We start from the raw sequence: 14,630 nt of genomic DNA on the forward strand, positions 1-14,630 counted from the left end.
ATAGGCGTACATCCTTTTATGCGATGAGTACGTGCGAGATGATGAAACCCTAATTTAGGGTGTTGAACCTTATATAAAGGACTTTAGTCCTTATGTCTAGCCTCCCTACCAGCTTCCATTACCACAAAAATCCAAAATTCAATCCTTATGTCTCTTGGTGGTGTTCTTGATCTAGTAGAAGTTCTTGGTGTTCATTTTTGGTCTTTGTGAAGGAAGTGGTGAATCTTGAAGTTGTCTTGCTTGGTGGAAAGGCCTTGGATCCAAAGTCATCTCCTCTTGTGCAAGATTTCTAAGGTATCAAGTTTGCACCTTGAATTTTATATGTGTAGATCTCTTGATTTTGTGCTTTGTTATGCTTTTGGTCCCCTTTTGGGTTGATATGAGAGTGAAATCGTTTTAAGGGCTAGTTATTCCAGATATGAGTTTGTTTTGGACTTCTTGAGCATAAAGGTGCAAGATTTATGAGTTAGTTGGTCAAATGCATGCATTATGCCACTTATTAAGTCCCTTTTAACTTAAGAGATTCATTAAGACATGCATGAATGCAAATTTGGCAACTTTACGTGGTTTTCTAGCTTAAGGAATTCAGATCTATGTTTTGGGGCTATGTCTTAACGGATTATGGGCTGAAATGAAGTTTTGGCTTAATGGTTGTGTACGCTAGGCATACAAGCAGGTACACTTAGCGTACAAGCCCTCAAGTGAGTACGCAGAGCATACATGCTGAGTACGCCTCGCGTACTCAGTCAGGTGGGCTTCGTATAGTTGGGCTTCAGATTTGGGCATTTCTTTGGGGTTACTGGCTTGTGGCCTTGTTGGGCCACCTGAAAATAAGAGTTTGGAGTGGGGAAAAACTAGTGGGACATAGGGTAAGGCTCATGTAGGGAGTTGGGCCCAATTTTAAAAATTGGGCCATAATGGGGCCTTGGTTGGTTATTTTGCTTTTGAGCCTTTTAGGTTGTGAGTTTGGGCCTTAGTCTAGGACCAAACTAGGTTAGGGGTAAAATGGCCTTTTACCTAAAGTATGGATTAAGCTTATGATTTGGAACCCAAATGTTTATTGGAAGTTGTTTTGGTATAGTTTAGCTCGGGAATTCGCTAGATCAGCAGCCAAAGATTTCGCAGGGAGATTCATCAGTTGAGGTGAGTTTCCTCACCATGTTTAGCTGGTTGAAGGCACCAATACCGAACCATGATCTGTTCTGTTAGATTACTCGTTGTCTATATGACACTAGTATGTCTATGTGCTTGTGTGTTACTGGGTGGGGCCCGATGATTATCGTGGATGCTATTATCTGGTATTAGATATGAATTGTATGTGGGCAGGGCCTGTTTTGCAAGTTAGGGTGGGGCCCGTTATACTCATTGGGTGGAACTCGTTATACGAGTTAGGGCGGGGCCTGTTATACTCATTAGTGAAGCCCGTTCTGTGAGTTAGGGCGGGGCTCGTTATACTCTTTGGGCAGGGCCCGTTATGTGTTTTATGTTTGGTATGTGGTATCTTGGGGAACTCACTAAGCTTTGTGCTTACGATTTTCAGTTTATGTTTCAGGTACTTCCGGTTCCAACGGGAAGACCTCGGGATGACTGCATCACACATACCATATGGGTTCCACTTTATATACATTACTTTGATCGATATGATGTTTGATACACTTATTTTCATTTGGTTTGCATGGATCATATTTTTTGGACGTTACAAGTTGGTATCAGAGCCTTGGTTTGAGGGATTTGGGCACACTCTCGTGTGTGTTTGAACTCAAATTGAGGATTTGGTAAAGTTTTTCAAAAAGAAATATATTTTAAGAAAATGGTTTTCCTAAAATAAGAAAGGGTGTGGTGCATGCAATCAGTCGAGCTCAAGTATGTTTTCCCAAAATATCCATACATGTTATGTGATATGCTTTGATTTGTGAATTTGTGAATCGCATGCTAGTTAGGGGTAAGGATTTGCTCAGTTTTGGCATGATAGAATGCTAGGTGAGATAGCTTTGTATGCTTATTGTATGAGCTTGTAGACTTGCATGCTAGTATTGATGAGTCAGTAATATGATAGCCTGATTAGGTTATGCTTGGTTTTGGTCACTTGATGCTCAAATGCTACTATCTTCATGCTTTTAGGAGTTCTAACTAGCTTCAGCTACATGTAAACGAATATGCTAAGTTAAATATTATGGGAACTAAATAATTTTAGAGGATTAGGTTTTAACTATATTGCGCAACTCTTGTTTGAGTCCAACCGTTATAGTGTGAGACCTCTCATTCAAAGAATTATTTGGTTTTAGTAATATGTAATTGTATTTGTGAGCTAGTTAGAGGAAGTTAGCAGGAGTTCCTTCTATAATTGATGGCGGAGAGTGATGTGCAATTTTCCCCACAAAACCTAGGATGAGATCTAGTCCTAGGAGCCTTATCCGTGAGGGGAAATTGTATGGACATAAAGTGACTTGGTTTAGTCAAATCAATTCTTGAGGAAAGTACGGATAGATGTGGAAGGTAGTATGGGCCCGTACTGCTGGAAGCAGAGGATCCATACTTGATTCAAAGAAAGTTGCGATGGACCATGGAACTTGAGGAGTTTGTGATTCCCTGATATATATTTTGATGTTTATTCTGATGGTTTATATGGTCTATTTTCAGTATGATGACATTGCGAGGCAGACTTGTTGGCAGTTCTGGCACTGGGGAGGGCTTGGGCCAGGATCTGGAGTCGGGCAACTAGATGACCAGACGAGGGAGTTCATATCGTCTGAGATTACGCATAGTTTCCTTGAGCAGACTCCTGTGATCTTTGGCTTGGTCAAGGAGGGTATTCTAGAGATTCTTGATAAGAAGTTGAGCGTCTTTCGCGTAGAGGTTGTGGCTTTGGTTGGGACACGTTCTTTGACCTTCAGGGAGTTCCGGGCATGTGGAGCTCCAGATTATCACAAGGCGAGGGACCCGATTGCGAGCAGGAGATAGTTAGCAGATGTTGCTAACGCCTTCCGTACCATCCATTTTCCCAAGGGGGATAAGATCAGACTAGCATCCTACCTTCTGAAGGACTAGGCACGAGACTGGTGAGAATGCGTAGGACGTGTGGCGGGTGAAGATGATGTTGATGTGATTGTTGGGTTTTATATATTATAATACTCCTATGGTGCACATACAAACCTAATGCTTTGGATCTAAGTTTTCTCTAGTTATACATGCAATTTTTTTCCAAAGCATGAAGCCTAACTAGCATACACCATTGATATTTTAAACATAAAAACAAGTTAGATGATTACCTCTTCGTTGTAGCTTTTGGAACTTGACCTTTCAAGAGCTTATCACCTCAAGTGTGATGCCTCAAATGGTTCACAAATCACCACCAACAATTAGAGGAAAATGAGAGAGAGGCTAGGAACCACCAAAATAGTCTATACCATTCATAGAATACCAGTTTTGATTTTAAGGCTTAGGGGTTTCATATATAGTGTAGAATTCCAAGGGTCACTTGTAAAACCTAATTCATACACTTAGGATTTTGATCCAATAATTCATTTGGACTAACACTTCATGGACTCTCACATAAGCTTAGTCCATCACAAATCAATCATGGATCATTAGCCCAAACTATATGTATCACTGATTTACATAATCAACCCCTGTTAATTTAATTAGTCTCTTTTGATCACTAAATTAATTCCAAATTAATTCTTGATCAATACCATTTTAATAATATGATTTCTCAATTAATATATTATTCTTATAATATATTTGATAGGATTAAAACTTAATCTTGAAGATCGATTAGATCTTAAACAGGTAAAATAAAGATTAAACAGCAAGAACACGAAAACAATAAACAACTCAAGAATGAATCAAACGTGTCGAATGATTATAAAACAACCCTCAGAAGAGCTCGATCAAGAACATCAACTGTAGAGGGTTAAAAGGTTTACAGGAACGATAAAGAAAATCAAAGCTATCGTAATTCTCTCTATTGTATTCTGGATCGTTAACCTAATATGCATGCAAGCATATTGTTATATAGTAAACCTAACAGGCTCTCGGTTGGACAGGCCCAAACCGGAGTACAAAATAATTGGACTATTAACCGAGCCCAATGACGCAATACTAAACGAATCTGCAACCCAACAATCTCCCCCTTTGCGTCAATTGGAGCGAGATCTTCACTTCTTACTTGGGCCAGCAGCAGCGGCAGGTACCTTCTTCTTTACAGTCTGAAACAGACGAGAGATAAGAGCAAGAATCGTCTGTCTAAATTGGATGTACCACTGAATCATATCGTTGAAGTATTTGATATCATCCGTTGCATTCTCTTTACACCGATGGATGATCGACAGCACATGCTCTAGACAAGCAGTGGTATAAAGATGTTTATCCGCTAAGGAAAAGAGACATTTCTGTCCTTCTGCTCTAGTGAACATGACCGAATTACGCCTCGGGTCAATCTTGCCCATCTTCATCTGATTGAGATCACTGGCTGAGCCAACAGGAGATACCTTCGGTTTCTTCTTAAAGACATTGGCAATCTCCTGATCCATCAGGGCTACCTCCATGATATAACATACCAACATCCTTTTGAGATGGTCTATAATCGGACCATATTCAGCTTCATTCGTCAAGAAGATGTTATGCAGAACAATCCAGTCATGGGGGTTGAGGTTCGGTAGATCTGCTAAAGATATAAGATGTTCGGTTCTTGCAGACCCTCTGATCACCCTGAACTGAACGTTAATGAATCTCCCTTCGGTATATGGCTTCAAAACCCGAACATTAACGATCTTCTGAGCGCTCCATGTTTGGTACTGTGGTTGAGCAGCCTTCAGATAGAAATCGATTAACTCCCGATCAACCTCAGGATTAGGATGAGGGACTTCAAAAATGTTGGAGAAGGCGTGGAAGATAAATGCCTTTCGGGTTAAGGGCATGTCAAACTGCGAGTCGACAAAATTATAGCAGTCGAAGGAGATCACCGGTTCGAGCCAAAGGATGCTTGGAGTATCGATAGCCTCCTTAATCATTCTCTCTCGAGTCCAAGCAGGGAAAAGAGTCTTCCTGCTCTCGAGGATATCGTGGGCTTCTTTCTTCTTGCGTTCAGCTTCTTCAGCTTCTCGCGCCAAACGAATATTATCATTATCAACATTGCGACTATTTTTGCGTTTCAGCAAGTCAGCAATGGTTTCTTTATCATCTTCATCTTCTTCCTCAGCTATCTTCTTTCCTTTATCCTTCACACCCGAACCCGAAGTTTGACCAGTAGGAGGAGGTTCGGTTGTGTGAGCAGCTTTTGAGGAAGGAGGTGGTTTCGATCCGGACTTCACTTCTCCCCCTTGTTTCGAAGTGGACACAAAACTAGGTAGCCCTTCTATTTTGCTGAGGAGGTCCAGGGCAGGAGCAAGTTTTTCAGCAAGAGTTTGCCTCACCGAATGGTTGAGAATCGGATCGTGTGCTTCCAGGATGTTGGATAGGGCGGAGTGTACATCCGAAACACATGTTTTGATAACCTCCCGTTCGGATCGAAGAGCTTCAATTTGTTGCTGAGAGTTAGAAAGCTGAGCGCTCTTGACCTTGAGGGCGGTGGTTTTGTTTGCAAGAGCGTCCATCAACGAGTTTTCTGCAGCGAGATCCTCTTGGAGTTTAGAGAGGCGCTCGTCAATGGAGGCACGAAGGGCCGAGTTGTCGTCACTAATTGATTGGCGAAGGGTAGCGAACGACTTCAACTCCGTGGAGACGAACGTGGCCAATTGTTGAACGATTGGTTCCAACGTTGTCTTTGTGGCATCGGCGCTCTCCTGTAAGGATTTTAACAGGGAAGAAGCGTCAGAGAATAGTTTATCGACTTTTTCGGTCGCTGCCTAACAAGCTTTTGTCGAGGCGTGAATGGCGGCAGTGGCTGAAGTGACGGAATCATGTTGAGCCCTAGAAAAGGCATCAACAATCTTCTGAAGAGCAGCTTCCGAGAGAGAGGATTGAGAATTGGAGGATGAAGCAATAAGCAGGTCAACTTTCTCATGCAGCTCCTTAAGATGTTTCTTCATTACTGGAGCCTCCTCATCATCGTCGCTTTGGACCTGAAACGGACTGAAGTAGACCGAATCAAATTGCATGTTCTCCCCACCAAGGAAGGGGTTATCTCCGTCAGAGGCATGACCAGGAGATGGAGGTGGTGGAGAAGCTGGTGGTGTTGTGGTATGGGTAGGTTCTGGATGGGTTGTTTCGGGTGTAGGTGTAGGTGTAGGTGTAGTTTCGGTTGGTTGTTGGGTTTCGGTTGTGTTTCTGGTTTCGGTTACTGGTGGTGGTTCGGTTGCATCGGTATGAACCCCCGTATCAGATACGTTGGTTGTAACCTTTGCAGTAGTTGTTGTTGTTGTATCAGTGAAAATGGGTGGTGGTATAGGGAAAGAGGTTGGAGGAATGGTGGTAGTGGGGGTTATGGTGGGAATGGAAGTAGGGATTGTTTGAGTGGGTGAAGGAATGGGTGAGAGCCGTCCGAATCCGAACTCTCGCCTTCTGAGTCACTCGAAGAGGAAGCGATTATGAGTTTGCGCTTCGGTTGAGTCTTTCGCCTCTTCGGCTGCGGGTTTTGTGCAGCTGTGGTTGGTTTCCGCTTCCTGGGAGAAGGACCTTTAGCCCCTTTGGTCACTTGCTTCCCTTTATCTGCCTTTTTGCCTCTTGAAATGGGCTTATCAGCATCGTGTATAGACTTGAGCATCTCCTGTGTGAGCTCCCTCGGTCCAGACTGCTTGAACTCCTTGATAGTCCGGATGATCCTGCTGTCACCTGGAACATCGCCGTACATGGTATCCGGAATAGAGCCAATGAATGAGAACTTTGATGCATCTGAGACGATAATCTTCGTGGTATGAAAAGTACCGATCGAAGACATCGATGCACCGGCAGCAGTGGGGACATCAAATTTATCCATCGCCCATTTTGTGATGAGAGCCCAAAACCTTGCATACGACACCTCAGAATGTCGTGAAGAAGAAGAGAGGCTTTGGATGAGTTGTTGCCAGAGAACCAACCCATAATCGACATTGATCCCGTTGTAGACGCCGTACATGATCGACAGGAAGAGTCGACTAGAGCCATCGGATCCTGAGCTCCGTTCAGATAAACCTTTAAAAAGAACAGTGAACATACCGTTCCACTGTGGCGGCAAGCAAGACTTTTTAAATTTCGCGACCGAGGTGAGCACCTCCGTGTACCCCATGTTGTAAAACATACTATAGAGATGGCCAATCGGAATCGTCTCCGGATTAACCCTGGAAGGGTCAGCAGCAAACCCTAGCAATGCGCCAAATCGTTGCTTTGAAATCGAGGTCTTGTGATCAGAAACCTCGAAGAAAACCCTATCGACTGCTTTATCGTAATGTGCAGTCGCATATACCTGCGAGAGGAGCTCCATAGGCACAGATTCAACCCTAGAAAGTGCAGGAGCGATCGGCGAGTACTTCAGGCACTCAATAATCGGGAACATGTAGGAAGCGTACGCCTGAGGGGTTAGATCGATCACCAAACACTGTTGAGGGCGAATGGGAAGGATGTGTGAGGTAGCATGAACAGATGATGATTCTGCCATTGTTGAAGTTGGGATGAAGAAGATGAACAGTAAGGGTTTAAGGGAATTTTCGCTCTCTTGGGAATTCGGATGCAGTAAAGAGGTAAATGGGAGAGGAGACTGCCTTTTATAGTGGATGTAAGGAGAGAGAAAAATCTGTTCAAATCTTCTATCGAAATACGAAAGGTTTTTCCGGAATGACAGATGCGTGACAGTTAAGGTATGCGATGATCACGCATGAAAGAGAGTGTCAGATTCCTTGTAACACGCCGCCCAACAAGCGCCATTGCAGAAGAAACCGTTTCAAATTCACACGCGCCTGTTTGTGCCAGAGAGGAACCGCTTCATCTTCGCACACGCGTACATAACGTCAGTTAAAGAATGGGCGTTTTAAATTTGCATGCGTCCCTTTTTACCGCCGTTTGAAATTCAATCCTTTTATCTCCCACCCGAGTCAACAACCCTTCATCTTATCTTTTGAATAAATCTCCCACGTGGATTATTTTTGACCACAACTTGTAAATAACCTCCAATTCAGTAAAACAGCCTGTAATTATTAGTACCAGAATTTTGGAAAATCAAAGATTTTTGTGCTAAGAGTGTAAAAAAAAAAGAAATAAAGCAACGCTTTTTAGGAATAAATGTGATGTCAATAATGACACGAAACAAATGATCCCGGGCACGAATCTCTTCCTTCAAGGTCAAGAGAGACCTTAAAGTGTTGATATGGTTTCCCGTTGAATGACGATCAAACACTTATTAAGAAATGTTGAAAGGCTTCTTTTAATTAGGCTACTTAAGGGTGGCTTTCGCTTTGATGCAACAATTCTAATCTTGAAATAAGAAAGAAAGTGAACAAAGTACTTGTGAGACCGGTATAGTCTGTTGAACAAGTAGGTAGGAATTAATTTTAAAGTGGCTTGGAAAATATGAAATCTCAACACAAAAAATGTAAAACTGGATCCCAAGGGAAGAAATGTTATGGGGTTTAACAATTTCATAGGAATCACACAAAATAAAATTTGAGATTTCATCAAGGGACATCCGTCAATTCTTTGGTGAAAACTTGAGCAAATTAATTGTTCACCGTCAATTCAGATTTGGTGTTGAATTTTGGGTTTCACTCAGCTCGTAGTGGCACGAACCTAAGATCATAAACACAGTTGTTGTGTAACCATAAACCTCAGTGGTAATTTCTGAGAGTCTCAAGGGTTACATTGATGAAACGAATGTAATGGAGAAATGTAATGGAGATGGTGTAAGAAATGAAAGTACCTCAGCTGCAAAAATAAGGACCAAGCAGAAAACTCTTATCTCATATGAGAAGAGAGTGAGGTAGCTCACGATTAGAATAAATGTGGTAGCCTAATTGGGAAGACAAGGTTTGTTTATACCAGGTCATTAAGGCTATTATTCAAAATCTTATGAGGCTTGAGACACAAACAGCAACATGCTTCTAGGGACACTTAACTAATCAAGGAATTTTTATCCCCATAGACGAACGAACACACAAATAAAATAAAAAAATATTTTTGGAGTTTTTGATATAAAAAAAAATAAAATAAATTAAATTAAAATAAAAAATAAGCAAGAAAAAAAATAAGATTTAGAAAGATTAAAAAAAAACTTTGGAAAAATTTGGTAACCGAACCCGAACGTTCGGTTGGTTTCGGTTGAGAAAAATTTTGAAAAACCGAACCCGAGCGTTCGGTTGGTTTCGGTTTTGAAAAATTTTGAAAAACCGAACCCGAGCGTTCGGTTGGTTTCGGTTTTGAAAAATTTTGAAAAACTGAACCCGAGCGTTTGGTTGGTTTCGGTTTTGAAAAATTTTGAAAAACCGAACCCGAGCGTTCGGTTGGTTTCGGTTTTGAAAAATTTTGAAAAACCGAACCCGAGCGTTCGGTTGGTTTCGGTTTTGAAAAATTTTGAAAAACCGAACCCGAGCGTTCGGTTGGTTTCGGTTTTGAAAAACTTTTAGAAACCAAGGAATTATGACATTCAAGTAGGTAATACTTTAGACGAATAGATAAACAACTATGTACAAGAAATTTACAACCCAGAAAACTACCTTTGAAATGACGAGCGAGTGCAGATGATGCAACCGAACCCGAACGTTCGGTCAATTTCGCTTCTTACGATTGATGTTGAGAGGTAGTTTGAGGTACTGACTCTGATTCCATCATACCTAGCCCTTGTAATATTCTGTTGAATAACGCTTCAGGAAGAGCTTTGGTAAAGACATCAGCCAGTTGATCAGTGGTTCTAACAAAGTGTACTTCGACGTTTCCATCTTCCACATGATCTTTGATGAAGTGATACCTCAGTGCTATGTGTTTGGTTTTGGAGTGTTGCACTGGATTATGACAGATCCTAATTGCGCTTTCAGAGTCACAATATAGTGGGATCTTCTTCATATTGAGTCCATAGTCTCGAAGTTGACTCTGGATCCAAATCACTTGAGAGGTGCAGGATGCAGCTGCTATGTATTCAGCTTCGGTAGTGGACAAAGACAAGCACGTTTGTTTCTTTGACTGCCAGCTAACCAACTTCCCTTCAAGGAATTGGCAGCCACCAGTTGTGCTTTTTCTGTCGAGTCCACAACCTCCAAGGTCTGCATCTGAATAGGCTTGAACGAAGAAGCCTGAGTTGGAAGGATACCATAGACCTAGAGAGGTGGTTCGTTTGAGATAGCGTAGAATGTTCTTCACTGCAAGCATGTGAGGTTCGCGTGAATTTGCCTGGAATCGAGCACAGTAACAAATAGAAAACATTATGTCAGGCCTGCTAGCAGTGAGATACATTAGTGAGCCAATCATCTGTCGATAAAGCGTAATATCAACAGTCGGTTTGTCCAGGGATGGGGTGAGCTTGGTGCCGAATGCCATTGGGACTTTGACTTTGGAGTCTCCCATCATGCCAAACTTTGTTAGGAGGGTCTTCGTGTAAGCTTCCTGATTGATAAAGATGCCTACGGGTCCCTGTCTAATATTTAAACCAAGGAAAAAGTTAATAGGACCCATTGAGCTCATTTCAAATTTAGTCTCCATCAACTTTCGGAATTCAGCTGTTAGGCTAGGATTAGTGGAGCCAAAGATGATATCATCGACATAAATTTGAACGATCATAAGGTGGTTACCTTCCTTCTTGCGAAAGAAGGTTGGGTCAACCGAACCTTGTTTGAATTTGGACATCTTTAAGAATTTAGTCAGCGTTTCATACCAGGCTCTCGGAGCTTGTTTCAGTCCATACACGGCTTTATCCAGAATGTAGCAATGATTTGGATATTTTTCGTTCACGAACCCAGGAGGTTGCTCCACATACACTGTTTCTTCGAGTTCTCTATTAAGAAAAGCACACTTGACGTCCATTTGGAAAACTTCAAAGTTTTTGTGGGCAGCATAGGCAAGGAATATTCTGACAGATTCAAGCCTAGCTACAGGAGCGAAAGTCTCTTCATAATCAATCCCTTCCTCTTGACAATATCCTTTCACTACTAGACGAGCTTTGTTCCTTATGACGTTTCCTTCCTTGTCCATTTTGTTCCTAAAGACCCATTTGAGACCAACAACCGAGGCTTCTGGAGGAGTTGGAATGAGGCGCCAGACTTTGTTCCTTTCAAATTCGTTCAGTTCGTCTTGCATTGCTTGAACCCAATCGGAGTGATCAAGAGCAGTGTTAACTGTCTTCGGTTCAACTTTTGATACGAATGAGTTATACATGAAAAATTCAACTTTGGAAAATAAGGATGTCTGTTTTGCCTTGAGTTGTGATCGGGTTAGAACCTTTTCAGAAACATCACCAACAACTTGAGAGATAGGATGATCTCTGGTCCATTTGGTGAGAGGGGGGTAGTTTGGAACAAAGGTTGGATCCAGTTCAGCATTGATCATTTCTTCTGGCTCGGATTTGCTTTCGTAGTCGAATGACATATCAGCTTGCTCCCCCTCGATAGATGGGCTTTCAGGAATACTTTGAGAATCTTGAGCTTCAGAGGTTTCTTGTGGTGCTGGGCTTTCAAGCGTTGATTCACCTTCGGATGGTGAAACACTCTCGGTTAGCAAAGTGCTTTCGGTTGGCAAAGTGCTTGGCTCCCCCTCAACTTGTGAGCTTGGCTGGGATGATGATGGTGGATTCTCCCCCTCGACTAAAGCATTGGGTGATGGAGGTTCGTCAGAGTTTGATCCTCCTTCATTTATTCTCCTGGCAGCTTCTTCGACAATTTGCCTCATGTGATCTACTTTATTATCTGTTGCGCCTGCTTCTGAGAGAGTGGCTTTCTCTGGTTCGTCGAATAGCTCCAGAAACTTCTCGTATAGGTTAGCGATCGAGACCGTAACCTGGCCAGTTAGAGGAAAGATTTCCCCTGCAGTGTTTTCACTGGCCTTTAGCTTTTTGACATAGCTATCATCGAAGGTCACGTAGTAAGTCTCTTCAATTTTCTTTGAACGCTTGTTTAAAACCCTATACGCTTTAGAAGTGAGAGAATATCCCAGAAAGATTTGCTCGTCGTCTTTGACATCGAACTTGTTGCGATGTTCCTTAGAGTTAAAAATGAAACACCGTGAACCGAACACATGGAAAAATTTCACATTGGGCTTCCTGTTGTTGAGAATCTCATAAGGTGTGAGCGTGAATCGCTTGTTGAGATATGACCTGTTCTGTGTAAAACAAGCAGCAGAAATAGCATCAGCCCAAAAATAAAGAGGTAAGAAAGCGAAACTTAGCATGGTTCGGGCGGCTTCACACAAAGATCGGTTTCGTCTTTCGACAATCCCGTTTTGTTGAGGAGTGTAGGGAGCTGAGAAGTTGTGACTAATTCCCTTTTTCGCCAGGAATTCTTCGAATTCTCTATTTTTGAATTCCAGACCATTGTCGCTTCGGATGTTGCGAACGACCTTCTTCAGCTGTACTTCAATCTGCTTGATAAACACCTTTAGCTTGTGAGTCGCTTCAGATTTAAGCTTTAGAAAGAACACCCATGTAAAACGTGAAAAGTCATCAACAATAACAAGTATATACTTGCTACCACCGATGCTTTCGAAAGATGAAGGACCACATAAATCAATATGAAGTAATTCAAGTGGTTCAACAACTTTAGTGTTTGTTATAGATGGATGACTTTGACGACTTTGCTTCCCCATTTCACATGCAGCACACAAATGGTCTTTATCGAACTTGAGCAGTGGAAGACCTCGAACGTGACCTCCAGTGACAAGTTTGTTGATGTCCTTAAAGTTAAGATGAGAGAGCCTTCGGTGCCACAGCCAGCTTTCGTCAAATTGTGCTTTTGATAACAGGCAAATAGCTGGGTTTCCTTTGATGGGTTTGATATTTAGAGGAAACATTTCACCTTTGCATTTAGATTTGAGAATAACTCTTTTCGTCTTCTTCTCAATTATTTCAGAACCCTCATCATCAAACGAGACTTTGAGACCGGTACCTCCAACAAGCTGAGATACACTGATGAGGTTGTGTTGTAGCCCTTCCACGTATGCCACCCTCCTTATAGTGAAATCACCATTGGTAATCATTCCATAGCCTTTTATGGTGCCAAAGGAGTTATTTCCAAATTTGACGTTTCCACCATTGGAAAGAGACCAGTATTCCATGAGTTCATCTTTCCTCCCTGTCATGTGACGCGAGCAGCCACTATCAATGTACCATTCTTTGTCAAACTGCTCGTCACTTATAATCTGCAAAAATTAAGCAGATTTAGGAACCCAAAGTTTCTTGGGTCCACGTGAGCCTTTCACAGGTACAGGAATAGTAAGAGAGATGTCAACAAGATATGTTCGTTTTATTAATGTTGTTTCATCTTTCTTTTTGATGGTAAAAACTTTGATTTTATTAGTATTAGGTGCGTTCGGTTTAGACTCAGGTTTAGACACCGAAACCTTCTGTTTCCCTTTTTGTTTAGCTGAAGATTGAGATTTTCGAGAAGAAACAGAATGGAATTCAGAACGAGGTGGAGAATAATTGGAAGAATTAGAAGAAGTAGATGAGTGAGATTGAGAGGGCTTAGATTGAGATGACTTCTTGGCTGGAGACTCTAGGTGACCCTTTTGCTTTTGATCATTGGTGGGACTGACCTTAGAGTTTTGATCTCTTTTGATTTCAGAACCGAACCTTTGCTTTCCGTTGGTTTCGTTCTCTGAACCGAACCTTTGCTTTCGGTTGTTGTGGCTCTCGTGCATTTCAACAGGATTTTTCTCATGCTTCAGGTTCTTGTCTTGATGTGAAAAATAAGCATTCTGGGATTGCCAGAACTGTTTTCTTTCAGAGAGATTCTTCATGTATCTCTGATTCCTTTGACGTTTCTGATTCCTCATCTGCTTCGGTTGATGATGGATGTTAGCTTTCATTTTTGGTTTCTCTTTGGCTGGTTCACTTTGAACTGAGGAAGTTTCACTAGATGGAGTATCTTCTTTTGCCGGACTTCCATTTTCTTGAGGAATGTCTTTCGTACCACTACTACTTGGCACATCAAAATTATCTGGCTTGTTCAAGGGTTCTGGTACATATCTACCTTTACTTTTCCATGAGGTCCTTTCAGATAACCCTACCGTTTCATCAGCATTATCGATTGGAGCGGACCAGAAAAACTCATCGCAGCCATCAGCATTGTCTTCGTTTACAATTGTTGTGAGTTCAGCAGTTTGATGTTCGGTTACTCCTGTGACCTTGTACACTTGATTTGGAGTGGTCCTAACCTTTTGATATACAACGACTTTCTCTGCTAAGATCGGGGACTTTTGTTGGGACAATCGAGCGAACTCCACTGAATTTTCTGAAATTAGATTCTTGTGGTTTTCAGGTTCGGTTTTCACAAATTCTGAACAGTCAACCGTGTCCTCTACAGAAATTTCACTCATATTGTCATCCTCATTAAGCTCAGATGCATTTTCAACATCAATTTTGTTTTCTGAGCTCAAGTTGGAGTCTAAAGAGTCAAAATTTTGTATGGTTTCGGTTCTTAGTTTAAGTCTATCATTTTCATCCAAAAGGTTTTTAAGCATGTCCTTATGGTCCTTGGATTTAATGAAAGATTCTATTTTGTCCAGTCCATACATATAGGTCG

The sequence above is a fragment of the Lactuca serriola genome, chromosome 5 (assembly GCF_051521515.1).
Source record: "Lactuca serriola cultivar US96UC23 chromosome 5, Lser_US96UC23_V15, whole genome shotgun sequence".
NCBI classification, from domain to species: Eukaryota; Viridiplantae; Streptophyta; class Magnoliopsida; order Asterales; family Asteraceae; genus Lactuca; species Lactuca serriola.